This window comes from Haematobia irritans, chromosome 2 (assembly GCF_050003625.1).
Source record: "Haematobia irritans isolate KBUSLIRL chromosome 2, ASM5000362v1, whole genome shotgun sequence".
NCBI lineage: Eukaryota > Metazoa > Arthropoda > Insecta > Diptera > Muscidae > Haematobia > Haematobia irritans.
This window is the reverse complement of record NC_134398.1, coordinates 120,489,480-120,512,323: the sequence shown is the minus strand read 5'-3', so window position 1 is coordinate 120,512,323 and position 22,844 is coordinate 120,489,480. Positions and strand designations below refer to the sequence as shown.

Genomic DNA, 22,844 nt, shown 5'->3' with positions numbered 1-22,844 from the left:
GAATAAAGTGATAGTTTTTCAGACACACTGCCTCCATTAAGAATAAACATTGATAGAGGCTGGAGCACCAGCCGAATATAGCAAAATTGCAAGTTATAAATCAACATTATTCCTTTTTTAAGGCATTATGTTCAAAATTTTTATTCGTATAAATGTTATACTTGGAATAATGGACTGAATAGTCTAAGTGAGCCTGAATCTTAATCGGGCTCCTACTTTAACCTAACCTATACCTGGAATAATTTATAATAAATTGAACTAAAAAGGCACTCATGTGATACTTTTTTGTAGTAACTTGGCGTGGTACAACTTCTCAATAGTGACGGCACGTTTGCGGCGAGTTTTAGATATTGTATACGACTATTTTCGACGTGGTGGGGATTCTCATAAGTGCCGTCAAACTCAAAAAATTTTGGCAGGCAGGACATCACACTTGATTGTCTAAGTAAACTAAAGTAAATAGCAGCCATATCCTTTAAGGATATACACTCCAAATCCTTATTTATTTATGACGCCTTCGTTGTCGCATACAATTCTCAGTACCCTCTAAATCCAAGTGCTAGCTAATAAATATGAGATTTTAATGGCGAAATATTTTTACCAAACAAATTCAAATGCCAAATCCATATTACAAAATAGGATCGTAATCTTGTGGCTCTATTCAAATAATTATTTTCATCTTTAAATGAACAAAAAATAGAGATATTCCGGCTTTTGGCTTTTTTTCGTTGGGAGGATTTCTTCATCAAGCTTTTATGGAATTGCTATTAAGGGGATACAGACGGGGCACTTTATTCATTCATTGTTAAGAAACCCTAAAGCCAGAGCAACCACAGAAATTACACAGCCTCTTTATTTTTTGGTTTCGCTGGTTCGGGGTATAAAACAAAAAAAAAAATGTAGATGACTTGAATCATGAGAACATTATGTATTTTTGTTTTCTTAATTCTTAACAAAATGTACATGGAACAAATACGCCTTACCGTCAAGATGGTGGTGATGATGATGGTGGAGAACAAAAAAATTTTAACGACAATGCTAGTTTCATAACAGCTCAACTTGTCCTCGCCGCCATAATCATCGTCATTATATTTTTTTTTTGTTTGCTGTTGCTCGAATTAAATAATTGTCAGTGCGAAAAACTGCCATAGTGAGGGCTGCCTGCTTTTAACAATCTTTTTGTATTTCCGTTGAATAGATGAATGAGATTTTTCTTGCTTTTCACGCGCTTTGAGTCTCAATTCTATTATTTTGAAAAGATTTACGGAGCAAAGCGGAGGAGGTATAGTTTTATACTTTTTGTTCTAAATCAAATGTTGAATTAAATTGTGAGAAGTTCATAGTTGTTCATTGGGAAAGATCAGATCAGATAACTTTGTCGATTTGTTGCACTAGCATTAATCGATTTTGATTAGAGTTTCTATTACAAAATGCTCATTGTAAATTCACTATTTATTATTGCCGACAGCAGTTACTCTAATTATTTAAGTCAATATATTTTTTTGTAAAATATCAACATTGAGAATATTTTCCCATGGTTTTTATTTCGTGTTCAAAATGGTTGGAGGGATGGATGTAAAATTTCTGAATATAAAATTCTTCCAAGTGGTATTGAAAACTTTGCTCTAACCTTCGACTCTCCCAGCAAAAACTTTTATTACCAAATAATATTGGAGGTAACATAGTTCAAATTAAATGCAAACATTGATTACTTTCGCATGCCCATTGGCATAGCTGGGTCCTGGGGGGAGGATCCTAAGCCCCAGGATCCAGAAAAATTGTAGCCCCCAGAAGACCCTCATCACCAGGTTTCAATATATAATCGAACATTACTCATCGATAAAGGAGAAGTCCACAGCCTAGGGGATTGCAAATCCCAGCCATATCCTTAAATGATATACATTCAAAATCCTTATTTGTTTATGACGCCTTTTTTGTTGCACACTCAGTATCGTCTAAATGAAAGTGCTGGTTAATAAACATGAGATGTTAATGGGGAAATATTTTTACCAAGCAAATTCAAATGTCAGTCCATATTATAAAACAGGATCGTAACATAATCTTCAGTATGAATTCAAATAATGATTTTCATCTTTTAATGAACAAAAATACATTCCGGCTTTTTATCGGTAGATTTTATTCAGTCTTTATACCTTTGAATTCGAACACTACAATCACTTATATAACTTTATATATGCGAAAGCTTTTATTTATTTTATATATACCTTAAAAAATCTTGAATTTTTAAAGGACGGGCGAAAAACAATAAATTCAGAGATATGTAATTATTTTTTGAACTGAAATAAGATCCAGATATGTACACGCAGAGAAGGAATATGATCACCTCAAACATGTTTCAAGAGCAAAATGTTATTTTTGTATGGTGACCATGTAACATGTTTGTCACTAAAATGTTATTTTCTCGTCAAATATAACCTGCTTGCCGAAATCAGATACATGATTTCCGAGAAAATAACATGGTTGCGAAAACCATGTTACATGGTCACCAACCAAAAATAACATTTTGCTCTTAAAACATGTTTGAGGTGATCATATTCCATCTCTGGGTGTAAAACTAAGAGATAAATATTTATGGGAAATTCATTAAAAATTATCCGATGATAACTGTCAAATTTCTATTTATATTGCCTAATTTCTTTTCTGGGACACGAAATTTTAGACTAACGAAGATTTAATTATTGTTAAAATTTTTCTTTGAAACCAAACAAAGAAAACTTCATTGCACTTCGTTTCAGAGGAAACAATTATTTCGTTTTTGTTAAAAAAAAATATCAAAAATGTAAGAAAATCGGTTGATAACGTCAAAAACATCACTGAACAAAATATTGTCGTGAAGCCTAATATTTTGTGACCTTAAAATACGAATCGTTTTTTTGCTTTTGTCTGATATTAAATGTTTTTCCTTGTCCAAAATTCGAAACCTTTTTTCGTTTTGTCCTTAGAATTAAGCGATTCGACTTTTAAATGGGTGTCCTTACACTGAAAAAATATTGAACTAATATGGAAGATTATGCATTTAAAATTTTAGGACTCGAAATTTACGCAATGCTAAGGACAAAATTCTTTCAAATAATGACATTTTAATTAAAAGAATGTTTATAGTCCTTGCTTCAAAAAATTTGTTCATTAAATTTAGGACACAAATCTTGAAATTTTGCGTCCCTCTGTTGAAGTTGTAGATCTTTGAAGGAAGGCAAATGTTCCTTAAAATAAAGAAAAACATATTTAATTTAAAGAAATCGTCTTTAACTCAACTGACATATTGAATTTTTAAATTTAAGATAAAAATGCTTCAAATATAGGATAAGGCTTATTTTAAGGATTTGCATCTTTGGTTTAAAGTTTTTTTAGCATTAAGAAAACAGTTTTTTTACTTTGAAGTACTTGGCATAATTTGGATTTTGAAACTGGAATGTGTTTGTACATGAATACCTATATTAATATATCGCAAACAGAGAATAAAAATTCGATGAATGAGATCTGTATCCAATTTTAATTTTATCGATCCTAGATTCAAAGCCAGAGAGGTCCCTTAAAAATGTCTTTATTTTAAAGAAGCCGCATCTTTGGATTGGATCTTTGGATCCAAGCAAACTTTTTTTTGAGTGTACATGAAAGACCAAACTTAACGAATTCGTCTTCAAATTTGTAGGCTTTTTGTTTTTTTTTTTTTAAATAGAAGAAATTTTTTCAACACTTTATTTTAAAGATAATTTTACTTAAAACATAGTATAATTCTATTTGAAGTCGAGTCAGAATTAGGAAATTTAGGTTTTCGTTAACACATTTTTAAGGGACTTTAGTAGCACATGAGGCAAAAAGCTGAAAAACTGTTTCCTAGCATCAAGAACACGAAAATTATGTCTTAAATGTATCCATACGTCAATTCTCTGGTTCTTAGGCTCGTAATCAATACCAAAGTCATTAGTGTAAAGATAAAATAAAAAAAATATAGGAAGAATGAAGAGTTAAAACTGAACTAAATTGTGCTCCTCATTTTGAGATTTCCAAAAAGGGTTGCTTAAGCCAGGAAAATTAATTGCCTTTAACTGGACTTTACGATATGAGATCCTCTTATAGACTAAAAAATCAAATCATGACCATTTTAATCATACAGTAGTTAATTCTTACTATTAGTTATACTACAATGGAACGATCGAAATAAAACCGAACAATCCTTAAATAGTAAGCAAAAATACGGATTGGTAGTACTTCAAACTCTTGGTATCAAGAAACATTGAGTCGTTTTCCATTATCTCAACGGTAGAGGATCTAGAAAATGAAGTTTCGCTATTCACAAGAATAATTCAAAATGCTGGATGGGAAAGCACTCCAACAACTAATATACAAAATCATGCACACTCATACTCGTTGTACATTAGAAAAAATTGCAACATAGCAAGTCTCCTCAAGACAAAAATCTACTGAATAGATTAACACAAAATATAAGAAGAGGAATACGCAAAATAACTACTGATAATTTTCATAGATATATGGTGGACTTACCTATGACAGCAAAACAGATATTTCTCTCTGGAAAGCAGCTAAACAGTTCAGCCGACCATTGACACGGAAATGTCCTATTAAAGACGGCGAAAGTAATTGGGCGAAGTCTGACGCAGAAAAAGCGAATGTTTTTGCCAAATATTTTCGGGTAATATTTTCCAACAATTTAAACGATCCTATACAAATTATAAGAAATACTGATAAAACTCCAATATCTTCTGTATCTACAAAAGAAATTGGTCAAGAGATAAAAAATCTAAAAAATAACAAATCACCAGGATTTGATCTAATAAATAATGAAATTTTGAAACAACTACCGGTCAAAGGTATAGCAAACCTATGTAAAATCTTCAACTCAGCTATTCGCCTTAAGCAAGTCCCAAGCCATTAGAAAGTGGCAGTAGTTCTAATGATCCACAAAGATGACAAATATTCCTATGATGTAAGTTCGGTCTATAGCCCTCTTATTGTCATTGACAAATTATTCGAAAGAATTATTTGCAACAGACTTAAAAAAGAAGTCGAAAAGAGAGAATTAATTCCAAATCATCAATTTGGTTATGGAATCATACTTAACTGATAGATATTTTCGGATTAAGAACAGTGGAGAATTTTCTGACTTATATAAAATATCTTCAAGAGTACCACAAGGCAGCATACTAGGACCTATATTATATCTCATTTACAGCACAGAAACATCAATATCAACAATGAAACTTCAACATACTGTTACAAAGATTAAAAACTGAACAAGGAAATGGGGACTAAAATTAAACCACTCTAAATCAATTCATGTAGATTTCACTTACAATACGATAATCAGGTACCGGTTGCAAACTCGGTAAAATATCTTGGAATGAGCAAAACTGAAATGGAAACCACACCTAAAGTTGAAAAGGAAACACCTTGATATAAAATATCGGAAATTAAATTGGCTTATGGATAGAAACTCTAGACTCTCCATCCAGAACAAACTAATAGTGTATAAGCAAGTGCTAAAGTCAGTGTGGACATATGGAAGTCAACTCTGGGGCTGTGCCAAAGACGAGACCAGAGAATGAAGCCGACCCATTTTTTCAGCGGCGGCTAACACTAAATTTTTGCCTCCGGCGGCGCCGGCTTGACGGCTTAGCCGATAAAAAATTGTCTGTTCGGCGGTGCAAAATTATCTATTATAAAATCAATTTGAAGTTTTCCGAATTGTAATGAGATTAGTTGTACAACCAATCTTAACCAATCAAATTTACATTTCATTCAAATTTTTTGAGCTAATTTTTTGTAAAACTATTATAGCAACTTGATACTAATTGATTGAAAGTGGAAAGTTCAAAATTTTGGCAATAACTATAACAAATATTATTAAATTTTTCTGATATAAATCAATTATTTAGATTAATTGGCGGCTAAATTTGAGTCGAGATGAGTCGACATATTCGGCGTCGGCGTCGACTGCTAAAAACGGGTCGGCGATGGCTGAAATCGGCGGCGCGACTCGGCGGCTTCATTCTCTGGACGAGACTATTAATATTATTCAAACATTCCAAAATAATGCATTGAGGAATGTAGTCAAAGCTCCATGCTACATACGTAACATGGACTTACATCGAGACCTCAAAATAAATTCAGTGAGAGAAGAAATAACTCTACTGACAAAATCCCACGAAAAAAGACTTATTTCCCATAAAAAATGAGGAAATCCCAAATCCCGTATCCTCAAACAAGGAAACCCTTGTTTTTCGTGTTGCTGCACTTTCCTTCACAGCATCAGAAAATGCTTGCCCTGTATGTTAGTCCAGACTGTCGATACGAAATCGAGTATCAACTTAGGTCTGTTTCTTCTCACCATTTATTACCATCCAGTCCTTAGATTCCCTATTCAATAACAAAAGATTTCCATTAAATTTCTTCGCTTGATTAGTTTCAGTACAATTTATTAGCCATTGAAATAAAAAAATAATCTACTTATCGTTAATTTTTTTTAAGAAATTCCTTGCAGCCAAGTCTTGATTATGGCGATGGTAAATGTTAAATCTTTCGAGAGCTTATACGACAAAAAAGTGATGAAAGCTAATTGAAATTAGAAATTTATATGAATCATAGAGAAAAAAATCAAAAACAATAATTATTTAAGAATAAACCAACAATAACAAAACGAAAAAAAAAAATTAAATTCAACGACATGGTAATATGATGATTGATGGCTAAATCCAATAATGATTGATACACAAATGTCAGATCTATTGCCATTGACCCTTAGGACAAAAAAGGTGTTGCTTCATGTTTTTTTTTTTCAATTTCATATTATCATGCTTCAATGATTGGAGACAATTGATGCCGATTGTTATAGATATTGCATTACATTTTATCCATTCCGTATGTGTTTTCTTTGGGATCTGCTTTCGTTATTCATCAAATTTATAAGAAATGTTGAATTAATTCCTATGCTTCTCTACATAATATGGTTTATATGATTGGCTTTAATGCTAAGTATATTTTTTGAGCTATAATTTAATTTGGCTTCTTTCTTTTGTTTTCTATTACAGGTAAATCTTGTGGGGCTTCATTTCTTTTCAATGTCATCGAAGGATATCATATAACTCTCAATGTATTCAGGTATAAAAGCTTAGTTTGTAATTGTAAAAATATCAACTAAAATTTCTTGAAAATGTTATGGTGATTTCGTTTGGGAAAAAAGTGTTGCATACAAATGGTACAACATTTTATGGTGTTACCACAGTGTTGCCGAAACCCCTTGCAATGACAACACCGTTTGCGTGTGAAAACGAACAAAAAAGGTGCAACACTGATATAAAATCAAGACAAAAGAAATTTGGCGGAAATATTTCAATTATTATTAACAACTATTATTGGAATCTCGACTAACACGCAAATGTTTCTTGAACTAAGGGAAATTGTTAAAACTTTGGATTTTATATATTTTTAATAATCTTACTTCTACATCAGAGTAAAAATTAATTACATCCTCAACAAAGTTTTTAACTCGCCGTTGGTCATTTCGTCCAAGCAACGATGTTGTAAGTTCTTCATCGTCGTCAGAAGAACTACTCTCCAATAGCACATCTACAATGGTGTTGGCGAAAAAACGCATTTGCATTTTGCTATTATATTAAAAATATTTAATATCGAATTTTGTTGTCGCGGCACTAAACAATTGATATACTTCTTCTTGGTAAATTAATCAGGTGTGTTGAAGAAATTGAAAAACAACCACAATACACGCGTCACGCACTCCCTTTTGTATTTGCAACAACGTTATTATTTAGGTCGAAGAATAAAAGCGTCTTCAACATTTGATTGAAAGTGTAACCATCTGCACCGTAGACCAGCTACGGTGTAAAATGGGTTGCACTTTTGCTCTTGCGATGGGTAACACCTCGTCAATCGAACGTGCACATTTTGGGTATGCTGCACTGAATTTTCCAATCGAACAAAAAATTTTGATTTATGGGGGTAAGGTGTAAAATATGCAACATATTTTTTACCAATCGAAATCACCGTTAGAGATATACTGAGTAGCTGACACGTTGTGATAACAAGTTCACTCTGGGTTGTTTTTAGAAAATCACAACGAAGGATCAATTTAATTAAAGTGCATAAAATACATATATATGTATCGCACTATAAATGGTTATAATGATACTGGTATCGTTGCCAATTACCATAGTGATAGACCAAAACAACAAAACTGCTACAACACCTGAGATGGTTAAACGAAAGTCACGCCGCGCAGTGGTTCCAAATCGCTTTTTTTGGAAATAATTCTGCAATGTCAAATTCGCAATTATAAAATAAAAGCGTGCGTGTGCGAATATCTTTTACAGTTCGTAAGACATCCCAGCAAAAAAAGCGTCGCTAAAAAAAGTAACGAAAATGTTCTTTTTGGATACGGAAGTGGTGCAAAATTGACGCAGAAGCGATGAATTTAACATGGGCTTGTCATAGGACGGAAGTCCTCCATTTCAACAGCCGTTGCACTGAATTTGCATCACTTCTTTAGGTGTGATCCGAATTCAATGTTTTGGATGTAAATTAAAAAATTCTGTGATATTTTGTCAAATAAATAATTTTTATAATTTTTTATAATTTTTAATGGATTCTAATGCTTGTCGGAAAGATTTGACCTCAAATATTTTCAAAAATTCATAATTTTTATACCCACCACCATAAAATGGTGACAGGGGGTATAATAAGTTTGTCATTCCGTTTGTAACACATCGAAATATCGATTTCCGACTATATAAAGTATATATATTCTTGATCAGGGAGAAATTCTAAGACGATATAAGCATGTCCGTCTGTCCGTCTGTCTGTCTGTCTGTCTGTTGTAATCACGCTACAGCCTTCAATAATGGCGCTATCGTCCCCAAATTTGGCACAGATTAGTTTTTTTGTTTGCAGGCAGGTCAAGTTCGAAGATGGGCTATATCGGTCCAAGTTTTGATATAGTCCCCATATAAATCGATCTCCCGATTTGGGGTCTTGGGCCTATAAAAACCGTAGTTTTTATCAGATTTGCCTGAAATTGGAAATCCAGAGGTATTTTGGGACCATAAAGAGGTGTGTCGAAAATGGTCCGTATCGGTCCATGTTTTGGTATAGCCCCCATATAGACCGATCTCCCGATTTTGCTTCTTAGGCGACTAGAAACAGTATTTTCTATCCGATTTGTCTGAAATTGAAAATCTAGAGGTATTTTGGGACCATAAGGAGGTATGACGAAAATTGTTCGTATCGGTCTATGTTTTGATATAGCCCCCATATAGACCGATCTCCCGATTTTGCTTCTTGGGCGTCTAGAAACTATATTTACCATCCGATTTGCCTGAAATTGGAAATCTAGAGGTATTGTGGGACTATAAAGAGGTGTGTCGAAAATGGTCCGTATCGGTCCATGTTTTGGTATATCCCCCATATAGACCGATCTCCCGATTTTGCTTCTTGCGCGTCTAGAAACAGTATTTTCTATCCGATTTGTATGAAATTGAAAATCTAGAGGTATTTTGGGACCATAAAGAGGTGAGTCGAAAATGTTCCGTATCGGTCCATGTTTTGATATAGCCCCCATATAGACCGATCTCCCGATTTGGAGTCTTGGGCCTATAAAAACCGTAGTTTTTATCCAATTTGCCTGAAATTGGAAATATAGAAGTATTTGAGGACCATAAAAAAGTGTGCCGAATATAGTGCCCATCGGTCCATGTTTTGGTATAGCCCCCATATAGACCGATATCCCGATTTTGCTTCTAGAAACTATATTTACAATATGATTTGCCTGAAATTGGAAATCTAGAGGTATTTGAGGACCATAAAAAGGTGTGCCGAAAATGGTGCTCATCGGTCCATGGTTTGATATAGGCCCCATAGAGACTGATCTCCCGATTTTTCTTCTTGGGCTTCTAGAAACTATATTTTCTATCCGATTTTCCTGAAATTGAAAATCTAGAGTTCTTTTGGGACTATAAAAAGGTGTGCCGAAAATTGTGTCCATCGGTCCATTTTTTGGTATAGCCCCCATATAGACCGATCTCCCGATTTTGCTTCTTGGGCTTCTAGAAACTATATTTACCATCCGCTTTGTCTGAAATTCTTGAGCTTCTATAAACTGTATTTATTACCCGATTTGCCTGAAATTCGAAATCTAGAGGTATCTTTAGACCAGAAATAAGGGTGCCGTAATTGAGGTATATCGGTTCATTTTTTGGTATAACCCCCATATAGACTGATCTCTCGATTTTTACTTCTTGGGCGTCTTGAGACTATGGTTTTTTAGCCGATTTGTTTGAAATTCTGGAGGTATTTTAAGATCACAAATATGTGAGTAGCAAATGGTACCTATCGGTCCATGTTTTGGTATAGCCCCCATATACACCCATCTCCCGGCTTTATTTCTTGGACTTCTAGAATCCGTAGTTTTTATCCGATTTGCTGGAAATTAGTAATTTATAATGAAATTTTAGACAAACGAAATTTCCTTTTCTTATAAAGTATTTTCGTTTATTCAACTCTAAAATTCTCTAAAATAGCAGGCGCACTGATCATGAAAATTGCTTCAAACTGAAAGTAAAATTTCCAGATTTTACTCTACAGATTTAAGATTTCAAATCAAGGCGTAATTTAATCATATACACGATATGTTTATAATTTCTCAAAAACTCAAACAAAATTGGTTCTCATAAATGTAGAATCTTATCTGGTCTTCATAGGTAGAATCTTTAAAGTTTGTCTTCGGGAGCTGACTGCCTTGGGAGAAGATTTGTCATCAAACCCCCTACAATTCTATATATTATCAAGTAACCCAATACGACGAAGAGTTTTCAAAGTAAACTATTATATTTGATTCATGGTGGTGGGTATTTAAAATTCGGCCCGGCCGAATTTACTACTGTATATACTTGTTTAGATTGCATTTAGCATTTTTTTCGACAAAATCTATATGATTTGTACCATTTTATGAATTCTTACTCTGTTTTTAATCTATTTGAAATAAAAATAGTTAAAATTACCCATTAAAAGTATGAAAAAACCAAGTTTTAAAAATTTGAATTAAAAGAACTTCCTGGGTAGTTAAAATAAAGAACATCATTGTGAGTGCATCTTCTGAAAGTGCTTTTAAAGTTGTGCCTTTGGAAGAACTTCCAAATTTTTTTGCTGGGATGGTCCCCACAAATTATTATTATTATTATTTTTTTTTTTTTTGCAAAATTTTGATAAAGTCAGTACTTTGGGTCTAGAAGGTCCTTTTAGACAGATCCTTGTTTTCTTTTCTTACCTGCACTCTCTACAAAACTCTAAGCATTCTTATGTACTTAAGATTAAAAATTGTAGACAACAATTTGGACTTAGATATAAAACAAATTTTGACAATTTTTCGAAAAAGATATCTACATTCTTCCTGGCTTAACATCTTTGTTCTAGACTTTTCCTAAATGTTGCTTGTATCCTATAGAACATCAAATAAAGACACGTTTTAAGCTTTTATTTTCCATTTTGGTCAAGTAATATGAATGTGAGTTCTTCTCATTTCAAAATCAGCAATTAAAAACAAAAATAAAAAAGCTCTTTTTTTTTAAAAGTTCACTAAGTAAATGTAAAAAGTTTCAGTATCCTACCGGCAAACAGCTGAGAAATATCCCAATTGCAAAAAATAACGCAACAATTCACTTTGGGATTTTTTAAAAGAATTTGGGAATAGTAAAATAAAAACAAAAATAAAAAAATTGTTTTAAAAAAGCTAAGCTCTTTTTTAAAAAAAGTTCACTAAGTAAGTGTAAAAAGTTTCAGCATCCTACCGGTAAACAGCTGAGAAATATGCCAACAATTCACTTTGGGATTTTGTAAAAGAATTTGGGAATAGTATATTCTGCAATACTTCTCAAAACAAATGTCTCTGCTAAACTCAATAAAAATCATAATGATGTCATAATAAGTTCAATACTGATACCGGTTTCAATTCATAGTTTTAATTACCAAAAAATTGTTCCTTGCTCCAAAACAAAAAAAAACTTAAAAATTTTTTTTCGAATTCATAAGAAGAAAGTCCTCTCAAATACCTTTCCAACGATATATTCACCCTTATTCCTGAAGTCGCCCTCGCCGTCGCTTTTCGTCTGTCGCCACTAATTGATATTCCGTTCGTCGATATATTCTGCTATCGAAGAAAATCGGTATTCCTGGTGTCGCTTTTTGTCGCCAATATCGTCGCTTTTTGTCGCCTTTAAATTTACCAGCGACGAGTTTATGTTAGTGTTTAATTTTTTAGACTTTATTAATCGAACAATTGAAAAATAAATTTAGAAAGGAAATTGGTGAGAGGTAAAGTGACAATTACAAAAAAAATGGGGGAAAAAATCATTATATATATAGCAGTTATGGTTATCACATTCACACTGTACAATTAAAGTAATCGTGTTGATTTTCAATTCCATTTATTTTTAATAGAAATCCTTCAAAGCCAATGTATTTTATTTAGCACCAAACTTAGATAACAATTATGTCCTTCACAAACCTTGAATGATCCTTAGACACAACGTCGCACAGTGGGGCAAAATCGCAAAAAAATGGAGATTAATTAAACTACTTATCCGATTTCACTATTATAATGCTACGTTATCATGAGTGAGTAACATAGGCTACACATCTTTTGGAAAAGTGGGCGGTGCCACTCCCACTATTAAAAATAGCTCTAGCGGCCCTAGTAATGGACCGATTGTCATGAAACTTTCCCAATGTTGTACTGTTGATCTGGTCATAGTCCTTGGCTAAATATACTTGGTTATGATTGAGCGTTGCACCTCCCAACCATAACCACTATTGGCCTGCTAATCATAAGCGTAGGAAGGCCTCTGGGCAGGGGGCTTAGACCCCCAGAAAAATTTTAGCCCCCCCCCCAGAATTTGAAAACCTATTTACGATTTTACATTTTTATAAAAATTAAACAAGTATATACTCGTACAACGCACAAAGTTCCACAAAAGACTTTCATGCACAATCGAATTACTTGGGTTGTGGTAGAAGTCTGATATTTATGAAATAAAGCTGTGGTTGAACTTATGATTTAGTTGAATAAAAAATAGTAATTGATATTAAAACTCTTCTTTCATAAATGAATATCTTAATAATGATGCAAAAAAGCGTCGCCAAAAAAGAAGTGAAAATGTTCTTTTTGGGTCTGGAAGTGATACAAAATTGGCGGAGAAGCGATGAGTGTAATATGAACTTGTCATAGAACGAATGTCCAACGTTTCAACAGCCGTTGCAATGAATTTGCATCACTTCTTAAGGTGTGATCCGAATTCAGTGTTTTGAATGTTAATTAAAAATTGTGTGATATTTTCCCAAATAAATAATTTTTATACTTTTTTATGATTTTTAATGCATTCTAACGCTTGTTTGAAACGTTTTTCAAATATTATCGATTTTTCTATAATGGATTTAGCATTATTGTGGCAAAATTTGAATAATTTGTACCATTTTATTTATTCTTACTCTTTTTTTAAACTATTTGAAAAAAGAAAACAAAAAATTACGCATTAAAATATAAAAAAAATGAAGTAAAAAAACTTCCTGTGTATTTAAAATAGTTAACTTCTTTGTGAAGACATTTTTGGAAGTGCTTTTAAAGTTGTGCCTTTAGAACAACTCCCAATTTTTTGCTGGGAAAAGTGTGGAAGTACCCTACGGGAAATGGATCAACCACAGAACTGGTACAGGACTAGTCCCTGGTGTGTATGGACCAGTCCCAGTTCTGATCAAAACGTATGGAAGGGACCGTCCACTTTAACATGGGTTTGTCATTGATGGAGTAAACTTAAATTTTAGGACGCGTCTTGGACTCATCCCAAAGAACACGTCCTGGGACAATTTAGCAGGAGCAACCCATAAACAGGTCCTCAGGAACCAGTCTCGGACAAACTCTTAGAAATCTCTTTCAATTTGGACTCCTATTTAATCGAACCCGAAATAAAAAAAAAACTTTTGAAATATATCGAACAAAAGGTTATTCTGATAATTTTATTTCACTAAATGTGAAAATTGCAACTAACAAGTGACCCCATTCATATTTAAATATCCAAGAATATTTTGAAAATAGTAAAAATGTAGACACATTTTAAAATATTTTTTCAAAATATTGTTTACACAATTTTTGTAGAACAACGCTAAAATACCGAGGTTGAGATTCCATAGTGAAAATATTACTTTTGACTTGCGAAATACTATATATTAAGCTCCGAAATATACCGAATTTCAAAAAAAAAAAAAACACTACCTTCGCGAATAGCTCAAAAATTGCTTAACTTTAACACAATGCAACTTGACAAGTAAACAACATATGACATTGAAATTTTCCGTAGTGATGTAGAATTTTATATACTTTAATCGGATTCTAAGTATTTAAAAAAAAAAAACAAAAATTTAATTTTTTAATTAATCTCAATTTTTTGCGACTTTTCCCCTGTGTGCGTCGTTCCAATTGTATATGCCGGATATTGTCATTGGCCTAATGTAGATATCTAAATCATTTCCCGAGTCAAATTTATCATTTATTCTGATTTTCAAAGTAAAAATATAACATATGTATGTATATCAGCTGATTGTTTACTTTCAGGATGATCCTTGTGCCATTGATCTCAGCATCGTCTCAATTTTTATAGTTTTAGAGTTTTTACTGTTCTTGAATATATCGTCAAATTAACTATTTTTCTTGATTTCCCGACATAGAATTGCGTCAGAAATAAAACTATTTTAAACCGAAAAAATCAGCACATCAGCTGATTGTTTTCTAGTGATATCGGCCTTTTATTACCGAGTATTGTAATTGGTACAAAAAGTAATCGTCGTCGTCGTCGCCGTCGCGACAGCGAGAGCGAGAGCGAGGGCGACTTCAGGAATAAGGGTGATTATATTTACCACGCTGCTTAGTAAAATGCCCCAAAAATTTGCACTAAACTGCACTAACTCGGGTGAGATAGTGCATTTCTGTAAACGTACGTTTATATGGGGGCTATACCTAAATCTGAGCCCCAGCCAGAAGCCACTTAGATTTTCTTAAAATTTTGCACAAGAAATAAGATTCTAGATCTTTCTAGGTCCAATATACTGATCACACATTAATTACAATTTTAAATGCGAGCTAATTGGACATAAAGATTAAGGAATTGGTATTATTATGCTATTGAAAAGAAAATTCCAGATACCCATCTTGCAAGCCTGACTATACATATTTTTCAGTGTTGGCTAATCCACATTTCCATAGTCTCTAGTAAGATCTGGCTGGGTGAGATGATTCAATTTGGGTCTTATATGCTAATTTCTTATGGAAATTACACATGATAATCATTTTTCCCAAGTTGAATCATTTTTTCACCACCACTGTGCATCATCTTCTCATATATCTAAAATCCCTTAATCTTATTTTTTCGATTTCAAATTGTTATTACACAACAGATTGAAATCTATTTTTAAAGGCATTGCTGAATTCACCTGATTGGTGATTTATTAAAATTATGGAAAAAATTGTAAGGCCCATATCTCGCGAAATATTTGAGATATTTGCATGACCTTTTGTAGGGTCTTACAAGTTCTCTCCAGCAAATCATGGAAATTGGTTCATAATTCCGGATTTGTCAGGTAAAACAAACTTGCAAACGTACAGGAAAGCACTTCAGCTTTCACACAAGTATGTAAATCTATGTGGCGGGTTGCGCGAATTCGTCCACTGTATGTTGAAGCAGATTTTTATTTGCCATTTGGGGCCGTTTCTTCCATTCAGTGTCGCACAGTGGTTCCATTTTTTTTTTTTTGGAAATACTCCTGCCACTTTTGAATGGAGGGAGTTGAAACAATTTCGAATTTTCTAGGGACTTCATATTTATGATTTTATTGCGAATCTTTTTTTCGTATTTGTATGTATTTCAACCTACTATCTCAAAACGGAAAATCAAAAAAATCAAATCAATTGAAATCACAAAATTTTGCTTGTTTAAGAAAACGTTTTTAGTATCAAGGAGAACCTGGTATTGCTAGCAAAACGAAATGATTAAAGGTGCTTTGAAAACACTTAGTATCTTTACCACAGCCGGTTTAGTTTTTTCACAGTGGATCCAATAGTAGAAATATACGGGAAAAAGTACACTGAGCGTTTCAAAGGACCTTTCTAGTAAAAGTTTTGCAGAGAAAAAAAAAAGTAAACTGTTTTCTAGCAAGAATGAACTACCTCGCGAAAAAATTGAACTAAAGTATACTCAACATTTCCGCAAGGCGTTGTTAGTTAGAACCAGATAAATTTATTGCTCTGTTGTATGTTTGAACTATACCTCAAGAAATTACACCCTCTCTTAGAAGAAAAAATGAACTAAAAAATCATTGGCGCCAAATCATGGCCATTTTAACAAACATTCTTACTATATTTTGGATTCGCACTAAAATGTTCTTTTGTGTTAGTTCATAATGAACTTATACCCGCGTTTAGTTCATAAAATGCTTGAGACATACTTAAAAAAAGGGCTTGTGGAAAATTTCGAGTAAAATAATAAAACTGAACTACGAATAAATAATCTCTTGCAATAAAAATACGCTTAAATTAAAGTTACGCAATTTGTTTCAGTGTAGAGAATTTGAAAGCTGAGCTCAAGCCCTTTCGAATGAATCTGGCCTCTATACTTTGCGGTTTAGTTTTGGCATAGTAAGTCCGTTAGTAAACATCCAAATTCTTTTTGAAAAAAAAAATAAATTCTTATTCAGGGTGCTGGTTCGTATCTCAGCTACGTTATCTACCGCAAATTCGAAATTATTTGCACGCATAAATATTCGACCAACGCAATCACTCTTAGTATTGTGTCAATGATTTTCCTATCTCGCTGGTCAGTTTGTAACACTTGATTATTTCCACTTAGACACTTTGAATAAAATGGGGTATAATCAGCTGGTGGGGGGGGGATGATTCCAACACTCATTGGATCGTAATGATGGGTTGGAGCGAGTGGACCACTATAACCGAAATTTCATTTCTTACATTTCCTTTAGAACTTTAATTAGAATTTTTGTTTTTCAAGTTTGACATTTAATTGGCACTGGTTCATTTTATTCAAAAGCCGTCTATTACTTTTCCCACAAATCCATGGCTACAACCTTGGTGTTATCTATCATTTGACATTGGAAACTGAAGGTTTTTTAATTTCTAATTTTTTGATAAACTTCAGCAATTTGTCAAATAATTCAGTTACCTCGAAAGTCAAATTAAGTTTCGTGTGAATTTTAATTCCTTTCGAAGTGAGTGCATATTTGCCATAGTATTTTGGCTTTATTTAGATAATGGATTTTTGTTAGTCTATGAGAGAAGCCACAGAAAGCTCAAAGGATTGGCTTGTGGAATTCAATTGATTTAAATGCCAAAGGAGTAATCTGAAGGAAATTAGAACAAAAATGCAATTCTTTTTAGCTGAGAGTACCATCAGCCTTGGCAAATCGAAATCCCTTCAAAGGAGAAAAAGAACGAAAAACTTCCATTCCCATTTCTATGGTATTCAAATCAATTGCAAAGTAAATTTCTCAAAAGAAAAAAGGCTGGGTTTTTTTGCTAATTACCTTTAGCTTATTTAACCTTATTCCTCAAAGGACTAAGTAATTGATAGTATTAGTCTTTGATAAACAGAGGATAGCCATACAAACTAATTGCTCAAGTTACACGCTGCGAGGGTTTCAATCAATTCGTTTAGTTTACTTTCCAAAGAATGTGTTTAAGGGGAGCTTTCAATATTCTTCATTGCGCATTTAGTGTCAATTAACCTGAATTACTTTTCCCTGCATGCTGGCTTGCTTCATTGAAACTTGTTTGACGCCTTCAAATTCCTGGCCGGCAAATTGATGGTCATAAACGAAGACAACAGAAAATAAAAGCCTCTAAATAATATGGCCAAATCGACATAAATCTTTTGCATTTCTTTCGTGTATCTTTGGGCCTAGTTTCTACATTCACTGGCATACTTTACATATGAAGAAAGTGTTTCGCCCCAATGGTAGTACTTGCTTCAGTCGTTTGATTATTTGCACAGTATTACGAAATGGGAATTTACTTAGTTTATATAAAGAGCTCAGAAAAAGTGGCATTGGTTGTAGAGTGGCAAAAACAGGGGCACATTTTGTGCAAGTGTTATTATGACACAGTGAGAAAATCAAATGAGAGCAAATGGTGGTCTCTCTCCTTGAGAGACATATTGTTTTGTGGATAGCTATGCTTGTATAAGTGCATTTATTTTGGCTACAGAGTTACCAATATTTTTCGTATTATTGTCCTCAAATCAGGACATTTTTGCATAAGGAGAAGCAAAATTAAACTTAAGTCAGTTTTGCGAAGTATTTATGATTTCCGCTTCATGTTTACGAACCTATCATGCCAGTCTCCTACTGGGTGCGTCCATGGACCAAAACTGACCAAAGATCGAGGTGCCTCAGTGCCGAGGGCCAGTGATCAATCTACGAAGCCTCGTGATTTGGCAATCGTAAACCTTAGATAGGTGTGGGCAACTTGCTATCTATAGTGGAAGATAATACTAAACGAAAGACTAGCAATGTATGTAACTATTAGCGAGAGGCATGATGAGGATGAAGAGGCTCAGGGGACTTTAGGTCATTTCCGCCATCTTGCCGATCTAAACTTAAGGAGAAGGTCAATGGACTCAGCGATGACGTTGCAAGGTTGACCACGAGAAAGAAGAGATTATCTGGGCCACAGCAACGAAAGTTGAAAACCATGAACCAGATAATGAACGAAAAGCAAGATGTTTGAAGAGGGAACTTCAAATACCTCCCAATCATATGGGAATGAGGATAAGATCTCCGGAGGAGTAGGAAACTAAAGACCAAATACTACCCCCAAAGTAATCTTCAGCAAGCAGAATGTAGTGGAGAGCGGGATGAAGGCGGGTGCATCTACCCTGTTAACCGCGAAGAAAGCAAAGCCAATATCAAGGAGAGGACTACAGATATTGGGCATTTAGTGGAAGAGCGGTGGGCTCCAAATGGGGCCTGAATCCAAAAGTCTACGCACTGGATTTATGATCCACGATCGTATACCTGTGGTGGCCATAGCTGTCGAGTGTGATATTCTGACGCCAGTAAGATGGTCATGGCAGAGTTTGTCAGGACAAAGAGAGTAGGACGATAGTCAGGAGGGCCGTGAAAGTAATAACCAGGCACCTAGGATTGAGAGCACGTATGTGTCGAATAGAAGCAGCAGAGGATGTGCTAGCAGATGGGAAAGAGTTAGAAGCACAACTTCTATATTTGTCGGCAACTTGACACTTATCGTCAAAGATAATGCCACAAGACAAACTAGCTATGTATATAACCGTTGGCGGAAGGTATGAGGAAATTGAAGAGGCTGAGGTTAGGTCGGTTCCGTCCTCCGCATGTAGATAGAGAATTTGACTACGAGAAATAAGAGATTATCTGGGGCTTAGCGACGAATCTTGAAAAGAATGATGAATGGAAAGCAAGATACTCTGAGAGTAAACTTCAAATTCCTCCCAATCATATGGGAAAGAACATTGTGGAAAAGGGCGGTGAGCTCTAAATGGGACTTGAAGCCAAAGGCTATACACTAGATATATGTGAGCGTAATTAATTAATTAGTCCAATTCTGACAATAGTGGACATCGAGGAAGAAGAAGTGCAACATAGACATTTTATAACAGACATATTGTAGTAACGGACATGCTGTCTTGGTATAGTAGGACAATGAAGACCACATCAACCAGAGCCATAGAGACGACAATGGACGTAAGGCCAACACACAAAAAAATTAAATATGAATTTGTACATAAATGTGTACATTTTTGAAAATGTATGGACTCTTTCATGAAGTAGATGTATTATTTTTTATTCGTAAATACTTGTTATTAAATTAAGCAATTTGTAATAATGCGCATGGATTCTTCCATAAAATTAATGAAACTTTACATAATATATCCAAAAATACTGGTTTTCTCTTAGAATGAGAGAGCCACAACATAGAGTTACTCTCATATGTATACAATACAAGCATACAATACAAGAATAAAACCAAACAACGTTTTTGAAGGCAACACGTGGCTTTGCTGTGTTTGGTTTTTATACCCTCCACCATAGGATGGGTGTATATTAACTTTGTCATTCCGTTTGTAACACATCGAAATATTGCTCTAAGACCCCATAAAGTATATATATTCCGGGTCGTGGTGAAATTCTGAGTCGATCTCAGCATGTCCGTCCGTCCGTTCGTCTGTTGAAATCACGCTAACTTCCGAACGAAACAAGCTATCGACTTGAAACTTGGCAAAAGTAGTTGTTATTGATGTAGGTCGTATGGTATTGCAAATGGGCCATATCGGTCCACTTTTACGTATAGCCCCCATATAAACGGACCCCCAAATTTGTCGTGCGATTGCTCTAAGAGAAGCAAATTTCATCCTATCCGGCTGAAATTTGGTACATGGTGTTAGTATATGGTCTCTAACAACCATGTAAAAATTGGTCCATATCGGTCCATAATTACATATAGCCCCCATATAAACCGATCCCCCGATTTGGCTTGCAATTGCTCTACGGGAAGCAAATTTCATCCTATCCGGCTGAAATTTGGTACATGGGGTTAGATATGGTCTCTAACAACCATGGAAAAATTGGTCCATATCGGTCCATAATTACATATAGCCCCATATAAACCGATCCCCCGATTTGGCTTACGGAGCCTCTAAGAGAACCAAATTTCATCCGATCCGGCTGAAAATTTGGTACATGGTGTTGGTATATGTTCTCTAATGACCATGCAATAATTGGTCCACATCGGCCCATAATTATATATAGCCCCCATATAAACCGATCCCCAGATTTGTCCTCCGGAGCCTCTTGGAGGAACTAAATTCATCCGATCCGGTTGAAATTTGGTACGTGGTGTTAGTATTATGGTCTCTAACAACCATGCAAGAATTGGTTCACATCGGTCCATAATTATATATAGCCCTCATATAAATCGTTCCCCAGATTTGTCCTCAGGAGCCTCTTGGAGGAATTAAATTCATCCGATCCGGTTGACATTTGGAACATGGTGTTAGAATAGGGTCTCTAACAAACACGCAAGAATTGGTCCATATCGGTCCATAATTATATATAGCCCCCATATAAACCGGATCGGAGGAGCAAAGTTCATCCGATCCGGTTGAAATTTGCAACGTGGTGTTAGTATAAGGCCGCTTATAACCATGCCATAATTGGTCCATATCGGTCTATAGTTATATGTAGCCGATCCCCAATCACACAAAAATTGGTCCATATCGGTTCATAATCATGGTTGCCACTCGAGCCAAAAATAATCTACCAAAATTTTATTTTTATAGAAAACATTGTCAAAGTGTTATTTCTATAGAAAATTTTGTCAAAATTTTATTTCTATAGAAAATGTTGTCTAAATGTTATTTCTATAGAAAATTTTGTAAAAATTTTATTTCTATAGAAAATTTTGTCAAAATTTTATTTCTATAGAAAATTTTTTCCAAATTTTATTTCTATAGAAAATTTTTTCCAAATTTTACTTCTATAGAAAATGTTGTCAAAATTTTATTTCTATAGAAACTTTAAACCTAATTATATACGTATTTATCGGCCTCTTTAAGTTTAATATATACCACGTATGGACTGTGTGGTATATATTACGGTGTTAGGAAGTTTTAAGATACCTTGCCATCGGCAAGTGTTACCGCAACCCAAGTAATTCGATTGTGAATGACAGTCTTCAGTAGAAGTTTCTACGCAATCCATGGTGGAGGGTACATAAGCTTCGGCCTGGCCGAACTTACGGCCGTATATACTTGTTTTCAGTTCAGTTTGAGTCGCCGTCACGATTCGAAGATTATTTATTGCTGAAAAAGTTTGACGAAATAAAACAATTTTATTCATTAACTGGAAGCATTGGTGCTCATATTTATTAGTAATAAAAAATATTATAAAATGTTTTTTACTCGCAGGTCTTTAATACGGTTTTTAATAAATGGTTTCATACATTTTGACCAATTAAGAATTTGGGGAAAATCGAAAAAAAGAAAAGAAGAGCTATATTTAATGCATGACATTTTTAATATATATTATGTAAAAATACATATTCAATGTCGCAAATTATGTATACTTCATTTATAATATTACAAATTTCATTAATATTATTTATACATTCGTAGTCAATGAAAACGTGAATTATTTTTTTGTGTGTATAGAGGTTCAAATCAAAAGTGAAGCTCATTTGGAGAATGTGACCCCCGAACTGATACCAGAGGGAAATAGCTACTACATCGATGAGTTAAAGATGGGCAACAGGATTGTACTGGGTGTATATTGGACCCAGACACCAAGATCCTATACCGATTTTCGGACCACAAAAAGTGAAAATTTGCACAGATTGCAGGAGGCTAATGAAGATAATAGCAAACATTAAGGTTCCATCACGAACAGTATTGGAATGCAAAAGCATGATTAATGTATATTGGCAGCCCGATATTTCAGGTGATACAGCAGTGGTGAACTTGTCGATTCCATGTTTAATTCAATGACAAGGACCTCCATTTTATAGCTGAGTTCGAACGGCGTTTAACACTGCAGTCAGTGAAACCACTTAGAGAAGTTTAAAAACGCTCGGAAATGTCACCAGCATTACTGAGAGAGAATAATCTACCGATTTTTGGTGTTAGGTCGAAACAGGTGTATAACCCACAGCCCTTTATATGCAAGGCGGGCGTGCTAACTAAGAGAAAACTAAAAGGCAAATGTACTGG

General features: G+C 34.2%; 1 protein-coding gene across 3 annotated transcripts in view; it reads left to right on the top strand.

Annotated features, from left to right (window-relative positions):
- Wdr62 (WD repeat domain 62) overlaps positions 1-22,844 on the top strand; it is a 613,801-nt gene that overhangs the window by 124,343 nt on the left and 466,614 nt on the right. The window contains exon 1 of one of the 3 annotated variants that reach the window (XM_075296003.1): positions 7,087-7,140. The exons of the other annotated variants lie outside the window; for them this stretch is intronic. The gene's annotated coding sequence lies outside the window, so the exon portion shown is untranslated. Of the gene's footprint in view, positions 1-7,086; positions 7,141-22,844 lie in introns of those variants that run through there. 3 annotated transcript variants of the gene reach the window in all.